Source organism: Diceros bicornis, chromosome 1, assembly GCF_020826845.1.
Source record: "Diceros bicornis minor isolate mBicDic1 chromosome 1, mDicBic1.mat.cur, whole genome shotgun sequence".
Lineage (NCBI taxonomy): Eukaryota > Metazoa > Chordata > Mammalia > Perissodactyla > Rhinocerotidae > Diceros > Diceros bicornis.
The window spans coordinates 25,050,114-25,065,867 of NC_080740.1; positions in this window are offsets into that span (position 1 = coordinate 25,050,114).

A 15,754-nucleotide genomic window follows, 5' to 3' on the forward strand; every position below is an offset into this window, starting at 1 on the left:
TTCCATGTATGCTGCAGTGTAATACCTGTCCCCTTCAGAGAGGTTCACAAGGCATTAAAGGAGAATTGTCCTCGTTGTGGCTTGAGGACTGAAAGACGTGATGGCAACCCTAATCATTATTTCCTGACTACAAGTTCAGGTTGGCAGGAGAGATGATCTGTCATATCATTAAAGAACCATGAGGCTACAGAAAATAACCTGGCCTTTCTGAGATAATGGCAGTCATTTTTGGCTCTGCCAAGGGTAGGGTCAGACTTAAAAATAGCATTCTGAATATTTATCAGTAAAATATATATATAGCTTGAAAAGAAGAAATCGTGGGATCCAGTTGAAACAGGTTGTAGCTTGAAAACAAGAAATGATGGTATCCGATCTCATAATTTTGAAAATCTACTTTTAAAAATTTTTCTGTTTTTGCTTTTTTTAAGTTTGGATGAGGAAACAATAAAGGATGAATTCAAAATTGCTTTAAACACAGCTGAATAGCAACTCTTTCCTGAATAGTACCCAGAAAATGGAAGGCTGCTTTCTCTAATTTAGCCATAATTATTAAGTTTATAAACTAATTACTCTACCAGATCATGCATATTATGAATAACTTATAAATTAGGTAAAATTAGTGTCACATTATTATTTTTTATTATACTGAAATTCCAAATAATTAATATAACTCTGTAAATATTAAACCCACTAAGAAAATTGACTCAGTTACACAGAGTGAGGAAATGTCATTACAATGAGCTCTCAAAATGCCCACACCTTTTTATCACTTATGTTTACTTAGTATTTGTTCTTTATCTCTTGTTTTGTGCCCTGGTTTTCTAAAACTATTGTCAGTCTAGGAGGTTCCAGGACAGGCTCATGGAAAATGACTGAGTGAATTGGTGCCTTTTCTGAATATGATAACATTCTTGTTTTAAAAACATGTGTATGTGTTAACTGTTGATTTGTATTACATAGACTATTCTTGCCCTCTCATTTTACAACCGAAGATTAAGGATACAAATTTAAATGTATTTTTGAAACACATTAAATCATTTTTGCTAATGCTCCTCTGTTCCTCCTTTAACTTCTTGCTTCTTACGTAATTTTTGAGATAAGATATAAGTAGAAGATGAAGGAAATGAAGAGTATAAAATAGAGATTTTTATGCCTCCCAAAGAAAACAGAGTTTTAAAAGTGTATTGATATAGGCATTTATTTTCCTTTCTCCACCCAAATTTTCTTATTTGTTATTTTATGATTGATAAATTCTCGAAAGAGATTTTTCTCAGAAAGATGCACGTAGGAACATTCTACATATTAGAATAGGATCTTTAAATCAAGATGAAACATATCAATAAAAGTCTTGAATTGGATCTCAGCAATCTTGACTTCAAGTCTTTTCTTTAGTCAACTGATCCAATGACTTATAAGAACCTCTATAAGAAAATATCAAAAGGAAGAGATACAGTATTATAAAAATAAGTTATTCTGGGGGCCGGCCCGGTGGCGCAAGCGGTTAAGTGCGCGCGCTCTGCTGCGGCGGCCCGGGGTTCGCTGGTTCGGATCCCGGGCGCGCACCGACGCACTGCTTGGTAAGCCATGCTGTGGCGGCGTCCCATATAAAGTGGAGGAAGATAGGCACAGATGTTAGCCCAGGGCCGTCTTCCTCAGCAAAAAAAGAGGAGGATTGGCGGATGTTAGCTCAGGGCTGATCTCCTCACAAAAAAAAAAAAAAAAAAAAAAGTTATTCTGCAATTTCTATGACAGGACTTGCTTGTCTCGTCTTTCTTTCATAACATAGAAAGTTAACATTCTCTTGTTAGCAGACATACCTTCCTGGACTACAAACTGAAACATTTGTATTCCTTTCTATAGTTCAGTCAAGGTAAAGCAATGTTTTAGTAGAGAGTTACTGAAGAATTAATTTTCAAAAGAGCTTGTCTTCATGGTTTAATTCTTATTTAAATAAGATCATTGTTATATGTTACTTTATCGTAAAATTGCTCGAAATTAATTGCGTAAAATATTGTGTCCATTGACATGAAAATCTGACATACTCTCCATTGGATTTGAAGTGTAACTGTTTTCCAAAAGTACACTTATTCTTTCCAATATTCTAAAATAAAATGAGGCACTGTGATTTTCACTAAGTGCTTACATCTAAGGAATGATACAAGATATAAAAGACAACCCAAGTTATTTGAAAGCATCCTCAGGGGACTTATTTGAAGATTGTCAGGCTGCTGGATGATTACTAAATATCTTGAAGCATAGTTAAAAAAAAACTAATATAATCAAGTAAGGCTGCACAGAATTATAACTGTAATGCCTGTAAATAGAGAAGCCCTAGTATAATTTGATATTCCTCATATACAACAAAGAAACAAATGACTAAAATAAATTTAACACGTACAATCTTTTGGGAAACAAAACCCTACACCAAGGCTCATTTAGGACAAGGGGCACACTTACAGTATGACAAATGTAACCAATCGCTGGATCTCTCGACTCTGAAGTACACAAGTGTTTCCAAGTTGATATGTTTTATTTAACCCAAAGCACCTTCTGCACAACCTTTTCTATCAGACAAGATTCTTTAATTAATAACAGAAAAAACGGACTACCAAACATAAGCAAAAAGGGAGTTGTAGATATAAGGTCACTGAAGAAAGAGATAAAGGGCCTGGCTTTTCATAAAATACAGAAACTAGAGAAGTAATAAGTCATGGACAGTGCCCCAAAGGGTTGTCTTAGGGAGAATAGGCTCTTACGGTTTTCTGCTTTTGTGTTACCCTGCAGTGAGTATTTAGGGTGAAGTTGACAGTACTAACCAGGGTGGCAGGTGTGTCTCTCACATCCCTTGACAAGTGGAGGACTGGGCATTTTGACTTATCACCCCTTCAAATCTCAATGAAGGAGATGTTTCCCCAAACCAAAACTTATAATTCTGTTACCAGAAGAGTGATGAAGGGCTGTTGAGTACATAAAAACAGTAGATGCTCACAAATCCTTCCACTCCTCCAGATATTTTCTTTCTAGATCACCATATAAGAAAATAAAATTTTAAGTACAGGTTGAAAAATAATATGAGACAAGATCTATGCCAGACTTTCATCTGAAATGTATACATTAACTCTGGTTTAAAAGTTAATTCATCTGTCTATCTCTATCTATAAACACCACACACACACACTGACATATAGGCTCTGGTAGAAATAATTTTCTGTGTAAATAAATCACATATCTGCTACTTCAGGAAGATGAATAATTTCATCTTAGAAAAAAATATTTTAATCTTTAAGGTCACTCTCTATACATGGCATCCTAAAAATATCTATGTTAATATATTAACAGGGCGAATTTTAATAAATATGTCTTTATAGTGATAAAAGTTATATGCACTGCAAACTAAAATTTACTCAACCTGTAAATCAATAGTAAATTGTATAACTAGAATTCTATATGTATCTATGTTTAAATTACCATCTGTTAATAAACAATTAAATGATCACAATATTAAAGAAATAATACATTATACACTATTCTGCCAAAAAATATCAAAACAGACTAAGAATCCTTTGACTGGTATTGGATCTTACGTATTAATTATTAATTTGGAGTAAGAATCAGAATTTTAGATGTGGAAGAGTACTACTATGATTAAATAGCAGGACTGAGTTTCACAGAACTCTTAATTTCTTCTGAATTAAATAAAAAGTGCCATATAACTGTATAATTATACAACTTACCAAAGGATGTTACTCAAAATATTCCCATTTATACTCATTAAATGCTTTCCTAAAACATTTGTTTGTAACCTAAATGCAAGCATAATACACAAGGCTATTTTCTATCTTCAATAATAAAAATACCTTATTTCTAATTATATAAATAATATATGCTCATTGTAAAGCAAAAGAAAATTTTAGATTTTACAGAAAAGCTTAGGAGAGAATGGAACAAATAATCTGAGAAACAAGAAAAATCTCGTTACCCCAAATCAATTACCAATGAAATTTTATGGCTATTCTTTCATGTATTTTTTATCTAATTGTGTATGCATATATATGCCCTGCCATCAAAGTTGGATCACATAATTGAAACATTTTTTTGCTGTGGGAAGTTGTGGTAGGCAGAATAAGATGGCCCTCACGGTTCCCGCCCCCTGGTATCCACACCTTCTATGATCCCCTCCCCGGAGTGTGAGCAGGACAAGTGAATATGACGGGATATCACTTCTGCAACTAGGATACTCGTCAGTTGACTTTTGGTGAAGCAAAAGAGTGATAACGTGGGTGGCCTAACCTGATAATGTGAGCTCTTTGAAAGAAAGTGAAGAATCAGAGATATCGTCCTGCTGGCCCCAAAGAAGGATCAAACTGTCACCATGTTGGAAGTTGCTTATGGGGACACTTGGCAAAGAAATATGGGCGACAGCTGGGACCTGAGAGATCCCGCAGCTGACAGTCAGCAAAACAAAATAACAAGCAGGGATCTTAGTCCTATAGCCACAAAGAATTGAATTCTGTCAATCACCAGCCCACAGCCTTCAGAAAGGACTCGGTACCCGAAGGCAGCGCCGCACCAGGCAGAACCGTGCCTGCAGCCTGCTGACGCTCGAAGCAGAGGGCCCGCTAACCCACACCCAAACCACTGAGCCTCAGAGGCTGTGGGAGAGTAAAATTGGGGTATTCTAAGCCATTTAGTTTGTGGTGATTTGTTGTACAGCAACAGAAAATTAATACAACAGATACTGATATGAATTTAACTTTTTTATTATTTACTTACTTTGCCGCTTACAGGTTCTATCAGCCCACAATACCCACAAAGTGCGTATGTAGTAATTTAAATATGTACATTTTAAACTATGCACTTAGTAGAAATCTATTAGTAGTCATTTTACAAAAATTCTTCGTTTTATACACAACTCTTTGCTCTGTTTTCACACCCAAAAAATACATCACTGCAACCTTTCTGAGAAAATATGAGAAAGCTCTGTCTCATTTCTCTTGGCTGCAAAGTATTCTGTGGTACAGCACATCACATTCGATTATTCCCTTTGTCAGAGTGTTTCCAGTTTCTTCGCACTAGAAACGAGCTGTAATAAATATGTCTGTTCCTGTAATGTTACATATTGGTAGCTTAATTTACATAGGATAGACTCTCATGAGTATGATTTCTGGGTCACAAAGCATATGCGTATTTTGATTTAATAGATAATGTCTGATAATATTCCAAAATATCTGTACCTATTCACATTTCCATCCACAATGTATCAGAGCACCATAGCTCTAAGTATTCTCACATGTAAATTTTAGAAATTCTGAGAGGTGAAAAAGAGATGTCTTGCTATTTCCCTATTTTCCCTATTATTGTTGTATAATATGATTTTACAATGATCATTTATATTTGCTGTTCTTTGAATGTCTATCTTTTTGATTTTGTTTTTTTTTCATCAAATATCTTATGTTTGTTTTTTGTTTCATTAATTTCAAAGATTTGTACATTATAAACTATTTATCCAACCTAGAATTGCAATATTTTTTCCATCAATCCATCTTTTTTTACTTTGTTGAATAGTATACTTTTCTGTAAAAATATTTTTTCATATATTCACTTTTTACAAATGTTTTATTTTAACATAGATAATAACTTCCCTCTAAGAATTTCCTCTAAGTTTTTTTTAAAAACTTAAGTTTTTAATCCATCAAACTTTATTTCTGAATATGGCTGTCAATGGTCGAAATACATTTTCTTCCAGATGACTAACACTTGTGCTAGCAACTTTTACTAAATAATTCATTCCTCCACTAAATTGAAATGCCACCTAGACATGCATTTTTTTAGTAACACCTCTAAAAAAGCAACAAGGAAGACTCTCAACAAAATTATAAAGAGATTTTAAAAGTTTTTGAAAAGTACTGTGCAATTTTAAATTGTCTACAATGATCCGAAATAGTTAAACAATAAATATGGGAGATGCTGAAAATACCACTCATTAATAATTTATGATCACCATAATTAAAATATTATATGTTAATAGGTTCTTAATGAGGTGGAGAACACTATTGTTTACCATATTAATTTGCTTATTAATTCTGCCTTTGATTATTGTATTGTATGTTGTGAACTCTGTGACAACTCTAAGGTTAATAACATGCAAATCAATTGGACTAGCTTTCTGTGGAGCGGGAATCACTAGAAAGTGAACTGGCGACTACAAGATTTTCATGGCAGAGGCTGTTAGCTACTCTCTAAAATCCAGGAGCTTCACCTCTTCCTGGAAAGAGTTCCAAGGCTCCAGGGAACTTACTTGTGGCCATGTGACTGCTAGGCATTTGGAATGTGGGCAGAAGTAATATGCACCTGTTCCAGGCCTAGACCATAAAAACTTCCTTCGGAAGCTCTTTCATGACCATTTGCCTTTCTCATTAGCTGGAGCGGAGCTCATTCTGAGGGTGACCCTGAAAGTCAATGCTAACCACGCATGATTACTTGAAGGAGGGACACTCTGCCAACCTGTTTAAATGCCCAGCACTGGTACATGAATTAGGGATAAACTACTATTACTTTCAAACCACTTTACGGATATTTTCTTTGTTTATCTATGTGTGTTTGTTTGGCTTTTGCTTTATTTTTATTTTTTTCTCATCAAGTTGGCCTACTTTCTAATAGGTACCAATTACATGCCAATCGTTTCCTAAAGAATTTTAGATGTATTATTTACTTTAAACATTTAGGAAGACTCCAAAGAAGATGCAATAATACTCTGAAAATTACCAATAGAAATGCGCAATATAATATGTCAATTATATCTCAATAAACAAAAGGTGTGTGCATTCTCAATTCTTCTTATATTATTTTTTCATTGCTATGTTATTATTTTATCCAAACATTTAATGAGTAAGATATTAGAGGAGCTGGGAAACATTAGTCTTAAAAGGGGAGATAAGATTAGAAATCATTAGAATGGCTCAAATTAAATATATTTAAGACTGCTGAGCTGGAGGAGACCTTGCATGTCTATTTTAACTCTTTCAACAAATGCTTCTTGAGTGACTAAAGCAGTTTTCTAGGCACATTTTTCTGGGCACAAGATAAGGAGTAGATCCCATTACAATGGAAAAGACAATATTTTAAAGACGATAAACTCAAATATTTTTGAAGCTATGGAAATAACTAAGTTTGGAAACTTTCCCTAGGTCACTTAAAACTTACAATTTACAACTAGCAAGTGATGAAGCCAGGATTGGAACACAGGCAGTTTGACTTGAAAGCTTACCCCCTTAAGCAAAATGCTATGCGGAGTCTCTATCTGCACCTTTAAATGGCCACAGATATACTCGCCTAGATACTTAGCTGCTGGCATTTCAAGTCTTCCAAAAGGACTTTATACAATGATACATTAACTCCCAATCCAAGACAAGTTCCGAAAATCAGACTGTGAGGCTAGGTGGGGTGCAAATATACAGGCCAGACGTAGGAGCTGGCTAGACTAAGGACAGTCCCAGAAGTCTGCAGTTACTATGGAGTCCGACTGAGTCTAGATGAAGAGCCAAGAGGTGTATAGATATTAAAGTATTAGCAGGCCATTGATCAGTTACCAGAAGACAGTCAGGAGCATGTAAGACATACGATGAGACAGTCATTTAAGAACCACGAAAGTAAGCAGAAAACAGATTAGAATGTTTCACAGACAAATCCTCGTAGAAGGCCAGAAGCTGGTAAAGAACTAGGACTACAGGGGCCGGCCTGGTGGTGCAAGAAGTTAAGTGCGCAGGCTCCGCTGCGGCGGCCTGGGGTCCGCCGGTTCAGATCCCGGGCGCACACTGACTCTCCGCTTGGCAAGCCATGCTGTGGTGGTGTCCCATACAAAGTAGAGGAAGATGGGCATGGATATTAGCCCAGGGCCAGTCTTCCTCAGCAAAAAAGAGGAGGATTGGCATCAAATGTTAGCTCAGGGCTGGTCTTCCTAACAAAAAAAAAAAAAAAAAAAAAGAACTAGGACTACAGAAGCAGACTAAAACAAGGAACTTGTACGGGAATCTCTCCTCAGCCAAAATGCCGTGTTCATCTGGGTAGACTACATTGCTATTTAAAAACCTCAAAAAATGTACAATATCTCACCTCAAAAAATGTACAATGTCTCAAACAAAACAGAAGACTATTATTATTTATTTACATAACAGTTCAAAAGTGGTGTTACAAATCCTTGAGTGGTTCTTTTTCATGAGGTAACTTAGAGACCCAGGTACTTTTCAAGTAGGGGTCCACCACTCCCTGGGGGCTTGTCATTCTCTGCATCAAGTTGCAAGAGAGGGGAAAGAATGCATATGGGAGGTTTGTGAAGTGACATTAAATTTGAGTTGCTTTTGGGAGGTCTAATGGTTACAGCAGTAACCATACCTTAACACAGGTGACATTTTTTTTTTGCTGGATAGCATAATCTATCTCTCCTACTAGATATTTTAGATACATCACTTCAATTCACATTGCAATCACAAAAACTCAGTCAACTGGTCATACCTAACTGTGTACAAAGAAAGTTAAGAAATGTTGGCTGTGTCCAGAAAAAGAGGAAATTGATTTTATCACAATGCTTATTTGCTTAATTTAGTGCAAAATTCAGTTCCAGAGCTGACCTTTACCTGATCTACTCAAACTAGGCTAGACTACCAAATTTAGGGATTGAGGAATGAACAAATGCTGGCATTAAAACTTTGTTAGGATATAAACTATTTCACATTAATAGAGATGGGAGTGTTTGGAAAATTTGTTCTATCTTCTTTCATTTTTCGCTTGAATAGTGTTTTCCCCTGTTGTTTTGAGTGTAGTTCTCTCCTGCCAGTCATTTGAGACTTTTACTAACAACTTCTGTAGCTTCTTGATTTTAAATTAAAATACATTTATTCCACGTAGACACACTCGCAAGTAGAGACCATATATCTTCAATGTAAATTATCAACTGACATTAAGCATCATATAATATTGTGCTAAGATAGGTAAAACGTGCTATGCAGGAACCAATGCACTGATTTAAAAAAATGGCAACCAAAATGTAAATTCTCCTAACAATAATTTGCTTTATGGCTTTAAATATGAAGTACTCGTGCTTCAACCTAACCATTAAATGTTACTGATGCTTCCATACACCTAAATTATGCAGTGCTAAATAAGCATCCCAAAGAAGACAGTCAACAGGAGAATGTGAATGATGCTAAAAAATGGATGTATGTTTCTATCAGAATAAAAACAATGCCTGAAAGAACTTGTGCCACGTGTTTTTGGAAATTAGAATTATAGGATTCATAAAGTCTTACAAAGTATTATCCTTTAAGGTCTCCTCTCACAAATTTCACAAAAAAAAGCAAAATATAGCATGTGATTTTTGAATAATAAATTAAATTAGGCCTTCATACTTTTCTTGGATATACCTAGTAGTCAACTTTTGGAAATATTATTAATGTTTATTAATGATGCATGTATGCAAAGAGGAGCAATAGTAAGGCTTGTGGATCTAATGGGCATAGAGACTGCAAAAGAAATTATTTTAAACATTTCCTTTGAAGAAATAGCAGAAACTTCCCATTTGTTCTCCAATAAAACAATCAAATGCCATATGGCAGCAACCCACCCCTGGCTGGAACCAATCCACCCCTGGCTGGAACATTCTCAGCAGGGAAATATGGCACTGAAAATGATTGACAAATTTCATCTCATACTTAAAAGGCCTGCCTTCAAGGCCAATTGCAAAGACACATGAGTTGTGTGTTCTGAAACACAGAGCTGCCTGACATCAGCAGGTAAATTGGAAAAAATTTCTCCCCATACACTCTTGTTAAGAAATGTACTCCTCCAGACAAACGCTTTATACCACTCTATTTTTGTCCCTTTATTTTTAAAAAGCTTTATTTTTAAAAGCTAAAAGTATGTAGTATTTTTATTGTCGTTTCTCATTTTTTAAGTTGAAGGAACTTCGAAAATCAGCAATTACATTAAGAGAAGACAGAAAAGGTGACCTCTTTACCTCAACTTTCCTAAGTGTAGCCAATTTATACTTTCAATAAAATGAAATCAAATTACAATGAAAAAATATTTGACATAAAATTTTGTCTGGCAAGAAAAACATAATTGTTGAAGGTAAAAAAAATGATAGAGGATGTGAATAGTAAAATAGATTAGTGAAATAGGAGGTAAGTTAGAGTAATACAAACAGAAGGCAGAGGAAAAATATAAAAGGTATGATTTAGGAAGAGAGGGAGAGAAGACAGAGGACAAAAATAAAAAGATAAGTCAAATAAATTCAGAATTGTCCAATATCTCTGTTTTTCATCTAGCATTCCATATATCGGAAGGAGTAGAAACCTACTCTACCTAATCAATCAAAAATTAAATTTATAGAAATGTATTATTCCTACATAAGCAGAGGCTTTATTTTGTTCCTGCACCTAGAACTGTACCTGGGACAGGGCAGATTTCAACAAATACTTCTTGGATAGATGGATGGACAGATGAACAGATGGATGGATGGATGGACAGATTGATAATGGATAGACAAATGGATGGATCCTTTCAAAAGAACATTTTACATGCTCTGATTTTACTCTTTGGAAAACATATATTTCCAGAGTTTTCTTTGCTAACTTAGCTAAAGAATGACAAAATCTTGGGGCTGGCCCCATGGTTTAGTGGTTAAGTTCAGTGCGCCCCGCTGTGGTGGCCTAGGTTTTGTTCCCAGGCTTGGACCTACACCACTTGTCAGCAGCCATGCTGTGGCAGTGACCCACATACAAAAAATAGAGGAAGACTGGCACAGATGTTAGCTCAGCGAAAATCTTCCTCAAGCAAAAAGAGGAAGATTGGCAACAGATGTTAGCTCAGTGTGAATCTTCCATAGCAAAAAAAAAAGAAAGAAAAAGAAAAAAAAATGACAATCTTGTTCCCTGAATGAAATAATACTCAAAAATGCTACTATATTAACAATTTTGTTTAATCTGGATATAAAACATATCTCTGAGTGCTGACAGATGGTTTAGTATAATTGTATGATAAAATTTATTTTAGGAGAATCACAATTATAGTGTAAGTAGTTTTTGTTTATTCTGATAGTAAATATTTAATATATATCTTCCTGGAAACAAGAGAGCAACTAGAGTTACTTAGTAGTAAGTGCTTAAGAGCACTAATGTATCTTTAAATAACAGTACTCAGTCGCGCATATAATAGCTTAAAAAAACAAAACACAAATGGGAAGAAAGAAGACCCAAGGGGTTGATTCATAATGGGATGTTAAGCCTTTTAGCTCAAGGTCATCAATTCAGATCTGATCTAAGTCATCAATCACTGACATATTTGCCAATTGGTTAAAATAAATGAAATAATTTATTCCCTCAAAAGGCAGTTTTGTTAACAAGCAGGATGGATCAGGGCTCGTATGAGACAGTCATATAGTTATGATTACTCAAATGATAAAGAATACTTACCGAGTGTCTATGAACCCAGCACTCTGCACCACAAACATATCCATGTGAAACTCCACCCTGTTCATTTACTAAAGATCTTCATATTTAAATAGTGCTAGATATTAATTTGCCCTTAAATTCCCTTTAATAATACAATAATAAAATATACAGGGCTTTGGAAGGGTCATTCATGTTTAACTATAAAATTATAATTTAAATGATTAGTGTATTGGTAATACAGACATAAAATAATGGGAATACACCTAAAATAGCTCGTGAAGATGATATAACTCATTGGTCAATTCTTTCACTTTACACATGAGGAAAATGATTTCTACAGAGTCTAAAGCTTTCCCCATGGTGGTGCCCAACAGTGGCTGGTAGCTGAAATTTCAGGCTTAGAATCCACGTCTCATGAATTCTAGTCCACTGTCTTTCACATCTGTGAGGCCTTGTTATGCCAAGATATGTTAATATAAGTGAAAAAATAAAAGCTGAGTAGAAAATGCTCTATGTGATTCCTCTATTTGAATTTTAGTCTGAAATCATTCTCCTACTTGATTCTTTTTTTGAGATAAAAAAAAATTATGTCTCCTACTTGTTTTTAATTCCCATAATTTTCATGAGGTTGAAATTACATCCCTCCAGCAGCATGGAACCTTCTTAGACATTCTGTGGGCTGTGAGGTACAGTTCTAGAGTATAATCCAACACGCCCTTATAAATGCAGACAAGACGCCCACCTTGATGTGTATAAAACAGCATCAGATACTGATGATGAAATCTTAGGGGAAAAAGCATTTAAATCCAGATGAAAAACACATACAATCATTTTCTTCTTGGAGTTAACAAACTTCAGATGATTTATTTTCTAATTATTTAATGCCCTCGTATTTTAGTGACCTTTAAACGGACACTAAGGAAGCTGCTATAATGTTCTTTCAAAGACAATTAAAAATCAACATTAAGGCCATCGTGTTTGGCACGTAGTAGGCATAAAATACATCTTGCAGTTAAATTACTTCTGAATCTTTGTGGAATAATGTATTTCATTTTTAAAATGTCTGAAATACAGAATATTAAGACAGAAATCAAGCTTAAGTAAAAGGATGCAAATTATTCCATAAAAAAGTATACCTTTACTTGCTTAGTGTCTGAGAACAGTATGAGTAATATTAATAGCTGCTTTGCACCTATTGTACCTGTTACTAGATTTAGTGACTAGCATACAGGATCTATTAATTATGGAAATATTTTGTTATAATATTCTTCTGGTAGATTTGAATAGAATAAATTACAAGCTGTACAAAGTATGTACGAGGCTTGTTCTGTCTTATAATGTATAACATTGTATTTTGTGCTTTCTGTTGCTATTTTTTCCAGTACCATTATTGTCTCCCATTGTCACTTGTAGTTTAGCCAAGTTTAAAATAAATAATAAATTTGTCATATCCTCTTAAGCACTATTCTCACACCAGAAAACAACATAAAATATTCTACTGTAGCAATTATTTTTCACAAGCATCATGTAAACATTATGGGGCATTATTATAGAGCATTTATCTTGTTTGGACAATGGTAAAAGATCTGGAAAATTTCTGATCTGTGGTCATGGAAATCTAAATGTCTGTTGTTGTTTTAAGAACCCAAAGTTGGTGATAAAATATTATGACTTCTGAAAAGAATTATTTATAAACAAGCAAATCCCCTCAGAATAGGATATGGCTAGTCTTCAAAACCAGATGACCTGAAGCATCTTAGTGAACTATCGCCGTTTGCACCACATGAATATTCTTCATTTCCCTTACTTTCTTCACTTTCTTCCCTTGCTTTCTCTCATGTGTTCTTTTCTTCTACTCTATTTTTTTTAAATATTCTATTTCTCCAAACCTGTTTCTTTGACGTCCTTGTGGTCTCTTAATATAATCTCTATGTCTATTTCCCTGGTGCTAAATTACATAAAATGCATACTAATGTGTGTATAATCTTATGCCTCCAATTAATAGATCAATCAATCAAGATCAATACACACGCATAAAATATAACATATATTTAACACCTACACGTTAATGTTTAATGTATGTGACATATGAATATACATATACATATATTGTATAAATTGATTTGTAAAGAAATGTGTATTTTTCAAAACCCAAAACAATTGAAAAGAATTATATTTATGTTGAACAAACACATGGAGTAACACAATTATGTCCCACTAAATTATCTAAAGAGGAGACAATGAGAAGCAAATCAACTCACGTTGGGGGCACTGATATCTTAGAAGATGAGGATGAGCCAAGAAGCTAAAAAAAAAAGGAAAGCAGTTTGAGAGTCTGGTGGGAGTGCAAACTGGTGCAGCCACTATGGAAAACAGTATGGAGATTCCTCAAAAAATTAAAGATAGAACTACCATATGATCCAGCTATTCCACTGCTGGGTATTTATCCAAAGAACTTGAAAACACCAATGCGTAAAGATACATGCACCCCTGTGTTCATTGCAGCATTATTCACAATAGCTAAGACTTGGAAGCAACCTAAGTGCCCATCAAGGGACGAATGGATAAGGAAGATGTGGTATATATACACAATGGAATACTACTCAGCCATAAGAAACGATGAAATCCAGGCATTTGTGACAACATGGATGGACATTGAGAGTATTATGCAAAGTGAAATAAGTCAGAGGGAGAAGGTCAAATACCGTATGACCTCACTCATTAAGTAGTAGATAATAACAACAACAAACAAACACATAGAGACAGAGATTGGATTGGTGGTTACCAGAGGGGAAGGGGGGAGGGAGGAGGGCAAAAGGGATAATTAGGCACATGTGTGTGGTGATGGGTTGTAATTAGTATTTGGGTGGTGAACAGGATGTAGTCTACGCAGAAATAGAAGTATAGGGCTGGCCCCGTGGCTTAGTGGTTAAGCACGCGCGCTCCACTGTTGGCGGCCCGGGTTCGGATCCTGGGCGTGCACTGACGCACTGCTTCTCCAGCCATGCTGAGGCCGCATCCCACATACAGCAACTAGAAGGATGTGCAACTATGACATACAACTATCTACTGGGGCTTTGGGGGAAAAATAAACAAATAAATAAATTGTTTAAAAAAAAAAGAAATAGAAGTATAATGATGTACACCTGAAATTTATGCAATGTTATAAACCAATGTTACTGCAATAAACAAAAAATTTAAAAAAATGAAAAATAAAAAAATAAAGCACTGCCTCATGAAAGTCTGCTAAAAAATCATTGAGCACCTAGGTCTCCATTCTGGCTCCCAAGTTACCAGATGACTACCACACTTCATCTTCCATGAGAATAAAGGCTTTTATCTGGAGATGTTGAACTAGAAGAACTATCAACTAGGGGACACCAGGGGGAGGAATTTTTATGAGAGGTTCAGGGTTAAGAGGAAGAAAATTAATGAATGTTGCATATTGAACGTAGCAATCGTAGCTCCTTTCACTAACCTGCTCTTAGAATGCCAGGAGGCAAGTGTTTACTTTATATTTTCCAACCTGCCATCCTCCCTCTGCAAGACATTTGGAGGATTCTTCTCTGGAAAAACTAAATAGCCACAGGAAAAAAAAAATTTCCATAAGATTTCCTTCAGCATAGTAATGCTCCACTATAAAACCCACCAAGCTATAAGCCACGAGTGCACATAAACACATGCTAAGTTCCCAATTTTAAGCACCTCGCTCTTATTTTATTTTACTTTTTTATAAGTTTTATGTTTTCTTTAGAACATTTACATTAGAATATTTTAACTCCATTTAACCCACCTGCTTTTTCCTTTAACATTGTTATGACTTTTGGTTGTGCATCTATTTTACATTTCATAAAAAATTATTAGCAGAGTTTTGTACAGTCAATATTCATTTACAGTATCAATTTACTTACCTTTCTAATACTCTTCATTACGTCCTGCATTTTTCTTTCTCCATCAGCAATAGATTTTCTCTTGCTTGAAGAACTGCCTTTATCATTTTATTTAATGAAGCTTTTCTGGCTTAATTCTTACAGTTTTTATTTGTCAAAACATGTTTTTATTTCGATTTTGTTTTTGAATGATAATTTCCACAGGAATAAAAGTTCATGGTTAGTAGTTTTTTTTTTTTTTTCATTGCTTTAAAAACATTATTCCACTGTTTTAGTTGGTAAGTTGATTCTTAGTTTTAATGTTGATATCATTTCTCTCTGGGTGCTTTTATGATTTTCTTTGTCTTTAGTCTTCACAAGTTTTACTATCATATGCTTAACTTATAGTTTTCTTAGTATTTATTCTGCTTTGATTTC